This window comes from Ziziphus jujuba, chromosome 11, assembly GCF_031755915.1.
Source record: "Ziziphus jujuba cultivar Dongzao chromosome 11, ASM3175591v1".
Lineage (NCBI taxonomy): Eukaryota > Viridiplantae > Streptophyta > Magnoliopsida > Rosales > Rhamnaceae > Ziziphus > Ziziphus jujuba.
Window position 1 is genome coordinate 1,756,078 of NC_083389.1, and position 5,909 is coordinate 1,761,986.

Sequence of the window (5,909 nt, forward strand, 5' to 3'; positions counted from 1 at the left end):
TGAAAACAATTAAACATCCAGAACCTTATAGATTACAATGGCTTAATGATAGTGGTGAGATGAAAGTAAACAAACAAGCCAAAGTAAAATTTAATATAGGTAGATATGAGGATGTAGTTTTATGTGATATTGTACCCATGATTGCTGGTCATATACTATTAGGTAGACCATGGCAATTTGATAAAGATGCTACTCATTTTGGTCGAGAAAATAGTATTGTTTTCAGGTTTAAAGGGAAGAAGGTCAAGCTGGAACCATTATCTCCTAAAGAGGTTTACAAAGACCAATTACAAATGCAACAAAGGAGAGAAGCCGAAAAGCTCAAGGAAAAATCAAGTATGGCACCAACGGCTTCACCATCCTTTCAAGAAGGTAAGATTGAGGTTGCTGACCAAGGTAAGGTTTCTAAGGTTCATATTGAGTGGAAAGATCAAGGGAAAGCCGAAAGAGAGGGAAAAGGAAGTGGTAAACCCGCGAGCTTGGAGAAGGAAGAGAAATCCGACGGTTTGCGCCAATCCAAGGGAAGAAAAGAAAAAGAAAGAAAGGAAAGGTTAAGTAGCAATTTTTATTTGAGTTTAGGGGATATTAATAAGGTTATTGAGTGTAAGAAACCTTTTCTGGTCATGCTTTACAAAGAAAATTATTTTAATGATCAAACTAACTTTGAAGAACTTGAATTGCCAAGTTCAATGATTTCTCTTTTGAAGGAATTTGGAGATGTCTTCCTAAATGAGATTCCAAGTGGACTACCACCTATTCAAGGGAAAGAACATCAAATTGACTTTGTTCCAGGGGCTTCCATACCAAATAGACCAGCTTATAGGAGCAATCCCGAAGAAATAAAGGAGCTGCAAAAGCAGGTAAGTGATTTGCTTGATAAAGGATACATTCGTGAGAGTTTAAGTCCATGCGCTGTTCCTGTTTTGTTGGTACCTAAAAAGGATGGTTCTTGGAGAATGTGTGTTGATTGTAGGGCTATAAACAACATTACCATCAAATATAGACATCCCATTCCTAGATTAGATGATATGCTTGATGAGTTGCATGGTGCTTGCATGTTTACAAAAATTGATCTTAGGAGTGGTTATCACCAAATTAGGATGAAAGAAGGTGATGAATGGAAAACCGCATTCAAAACTAAATATGGGCTGTATGACTGGTTAGTTATGCCTTTTGGATTATCTAATGCACCTAGTACTTTCATGAGGCTTATGAATCATGTAATGCGTCCATTTATTGGTAAATTTGTGGTTGTTTATTTTGATGACATTTTAATATATAGCCAAAATTTGGATGACCATGTGGATCACCTTAGGCAAGTTTTGCAAGTTCTTAAAAAGGAAAGATTGTTTGCTAACATTAAAAAATGTGAATTTTGCAAAGAAGAGCTTGTGTTTCTAGGTTTTGTAGTAAGTGCTGCAGGAATCAAAGTTGACCAAGCTAAGGTGAAAGCAATTCAAGAGTGGCCGGTTCCTACTTCTATCACCCAAGTGAGGAGCTTTCATGGCTTGGCAAGCTTTTACCGAAGATTTGTCAAGGATTTTAGTACCATAGCAGCACCATTGAATGAAGTTGTCAAGAAGAATGTTTGTTTCAAATTGGGGGAAGTACAAGAAAAATCTTTTAATTTATTGAAAGAAAAATTGTGTAATGCACCTTTGTTAGTTTTGCCAAATTTTTCTAAAACTTTTGAAATTGAGTGTGATGCTTCGGGTGTAGGTATTGGAGCTGTTTTAATGCAAGAAGGAAGGCCCATAGCCTACTTTAGTGAAAAATTAAATGGAGCTGCCCTAAACTACCCGATTTATGACAAAGAGATGTATGCTTTGGTGAGGGCTTTGGAGACGTGGCAGCATTATCTCATGCCAAAGGAGTTTGTGATTCATACGGATCATGAGTCTTTGAAGCATATCAAGGGTCAAGGAAAGCTCAACCGAAGGCATGCTAAGTGGATTGAATTTATTGAAACATTTCCATATGTGATCCGCTACAAAAAAGGTAAGGAAAATGTGGTTGCCGATGCATTATCCTGAAGATATGTGCTCTTTTCTACCTTAGATGCTAGGTTGCTTGGATTTGAACAATTGAAAGAACTTTATGAGCATGATAGTGACTTTGGAGAAATTTTTAAAACCTGTTTGAAACATGGATTTAATAAATTTTACATATTTGAGGGATATTTATTTAACGAAAACAAACTTTGTGTGCCTAATTGTAGTATTAGGGAATTATTGGTTTGGGAAGGTCGTGGGGGTGGTTTAATGGGTCATTTTGGTATTTTAAAAACTTTATCCTTGCTGCAAGAACATTTTTATTGGCCTAACATGAGGAGAGATGTTGAGAGAATTTGTGAAAGATGTTTGAATTGCCGAAAAACAAAATCAACATTGAAACCGCATGGATTGTATAAACCTTTGCCGATCCCTACCTATCCTTGGGTAGATTTGTCTATGGATTTTATTCTTGGGTTGCCTAGGTCAAGGACAGGTAAGGATTCAATATTTGTTGTAGTAGATAGGTTTTCTAAGATGGCACATTTTATTGCATGTAACAAAACTGATGATGCATCCAATATTGCTAATTTATTTTTCAAGGAAATTGTGAGATTGCATGGAATGCCAAGAACTATTGTTTCGGATAGGGATGCTAAGTTCTTAAGCTATTTTTGGAAAACATTGTGGGCTAAATTAGGTACTAAGCTTTTATTTTCAACTACTTGTCATCCACAAACTGATGGACAAACCGAAGTAGTAAATAGAACCTTGTATGAATTGTTAAGAGCATTAATTAGTAGAAATTTAAGGACTTGGGAAGAATGTTTGCCATATGTTGAATTTGCATATAATAGGTCTTTACATTCAGCAACTAAATTTACTCCATTTGAAATTGTTTATGGTTTTAATCCTTTGACTCCATTAGATTTAACACCTTTGCCTTTAAGTGAGCGTGCTAATCTAGATGGAAAACAAAAAGCTAATTTTGTAAAGCAGATTCATGAGAAGACACGAGCAAACATTGAGAGGAGGACCGAGCAATATGCAAAGGTGGCTAATGAAGGCCGAAAATCAATGGTGTTTGAACCTGGAGATTGGGTGTGGCTGCATTTAAGGAAAGAAAGATTTCCCGAACAAAGGAAATCAAAACTCATGCCGAGGGGTGATGGACCTTTTCAAGTTTTGGAGAGGATAAACGACAATGCCTACAAACTTGATCTACCGGGTGAGTATAGTGTTAGTGCCACCTTTAATGTTGTTGATTTATCTCCTTTTGCTGCAGGTGATGACTTTGATTTGAGGACAAATCCTTTTCAAGAGGAGGGGAATGATGCGAATCCACCCGAGACTGTTCGACCAACAACCCGCTGGGGTGCTGACCCAATACAAATGAAGGTGGGACCGATCACTAGGGCCCAAGCCAAGAAGTTCAAGGACAATCTTTCTGTCTTCATACAAGGAATAAGTCATAGTCAAGAGGGGTTGGCCATATCTAAAGAACCAAGGCCTGTTTTACTCATACAAGCAATAGAAGCCAATACGGACCCGGGTGACGGTTTTGGTGCATTTTTGGAGTCCGGGAAGCATGAAATGGTTCCAATGATTTATGGGTTCAATATATATGCCCAAGAGGTCATGGAATCAAGTTAAAGCAGCCTCAAATGCAATCAAAAAGGGCTTGTACGGACAGCATCAACAATTTGGCCGAATTTGCTATATTACTTGCTGGCTTTACTGTATTTTACTGTATTAGCCTTTTCTTATTTTTCCAAGCATGGGCAACGTGTGGGACTTCATATTCAGCTTATTTGGCATCCTACAAAGCATCTAGAAGCTGATTTGGAGCTTAAAGATGTCAAAGATTGGTCAAAGTCAAATTAGTCAAAAAAGCTAGTATTATAGTTTCCTAATTTTATTCTACTTTTTGTTTTAGGAAACTACCATTACTTTTTAGTTTTTATTTATTTATTTTCTGGACAAATAAGTTTAGGAATGTTATTATTTTATTATTTTCATTGTAAATTAATTAATTCCTAATTCAGAATAAAGGAATTAATTAATCAAATTTAGTTTAGGAAACTTAGTTTAGGACATATTAGAATTCGGTGAAGTTTCCTAATTCCTATAGGAGTCCGGTTTTGAATTATTTTTTTAGGGTTTATTTTGTTTCTTTCAAACCTATTTAAAGGCTTATTTTTCAATAAGAATAAAAACTTTGATTTGATTAAGAAAATACTTGTGAGATTAATTATCTCTTTGTTCTTTGAGAACACCTAAAACACCATTAGAGAATTGGTTGTTTTAGCTTGACTTATCAATAGGTTTTCCATCCCCTATTGTGGCGTCTACATTATACCAAGGTTTCTAACCACAGGTTGGTTAGGGGTTGCGGTCCAATCCATTAGAACTTGAACTTAATTAAGATCCGGGCTAATATAATACGGGTTTAGGAGCAGGTCGTCCTAGGTTCGTATCAGATAGGGATCCCATAAAAACTTCTTTTGAGGAATGGGCTAGACCAGGTCATTTCTTAAGAACAATAGTTAAAGGACCAGTACTACCACTTGGATCTAGAACCTACACGCTATTGCTCACGATTTCGATAGCCATACCAATGATTTGGAGGAGATCCCTCGAAAAGTATTTAGTGCCCATTTCAGGCAACTCTCCATCATTTTTCTTTGGCTAAGTGCTATGTATTTCCACGGTGCTTGTTTTTCCAATTATGAAGCATGGCTAAGCGATCCTACTCACATTGGGCCTAGTGCCTAGGTGGTTTGGCCAATAGTGGGTCAAGAAATATTGAATGGTGATGTAGGTGGTGGTTTCCAAGGAATACAAATAACCTCTAGTTCTTTTCAGCTTTGGCGAGCATGCGGAATAACTAGTGAATTACAGCTCTATTGTACTGCAATTGGTGCATTGGTTTTTGCAGGCTTAATGCTTTTTGCTGGTTGGTTCCATTATTACAAAGCTGCTCCAAAATTGGCTTGGTTCCAAGGTGTAGAATCTATGTTGAATCATCATTTAGTAGGACTACTAGGACTTGCGTCTCTTTCTTGGGCAGGGCATCAAGTACATGTATATTTCCCAATTAATGAATTTCTAAATGCTGGAGTAAATCCTAAAGAGATTCCACTTCCTCATGAATTTGTCTTGAATAAGAATCTTTTGGCTAAACTTTATCCCAGTTTTGCTAAGGGAGCAACCCATTTTTTCACCTTGAATTGGTCAAAATATGCATAATTTCTTACCTTTTATGGAGGATTAAGTCCAATAACTGAGGGTCTAAACCAAGGAACCTTATCATGGTTGCTTCTCTATCTTCATTCATGCTCAACCTCATCATAAGCATCTCCATCTCCTTGTAGTAATCTTCCATGGACCTATTTCCTTGAGATAAACATTGAAGCCTTTGATGCAGCAGCCTATGATAGTGTGATGGTACTCATGGGTCCTTGCATTTGTCACCATGTATTGATCAATTCATCACCTACTCTCCTTCAGGTGTTTTGCTCATTAGTCCACCATTGGAATGCATAATGTCCAAACTCCATTGCTGCCAATTTCACCTTCTTAGCCTTCGAATAGTTGTGGCAATCAAAATTCATCTCCATTCGTTCCTCCCATTCCAAGTAAGCTTCCAGGTCACTTTTTCCCATGAAAGGTGGAATGTTTACCTTGATATTTCCAAGATCATCATCTTCCTTCTCTCTCCTATGCCTCACATGGCCTAGCCCCTCTTGGATAGCATACATTTCATCCATTCCCTCCTCAAAATCATCTTCAAAATTTTCCTATTTGAACTCCTCTCCAGGCCATCCATGACATCCTCGACCTTGACCTCAACCTCCACGGATTCTTGCCTCAAATTTGGCCCACCTTAAGATGTTTCTAATCTTTCCATCCGTTAAT

General features: G+C 37.3%; 1 pseudogene; it reads left to right on the forward strand.

The window, feature by feature from the left end:
- Positions 1–3,600: 3,600 nt before the first annotated feature.
- On the forward strand, positions 3,601–5,240 carry LOC125419343 (photosystem I P700 chlorophyll a apoprotein A1-like; annotated as a pseudogene).
- The last annotated feature ends 669 nt before the right edge of the window (positions 5,241–5,909 follow it).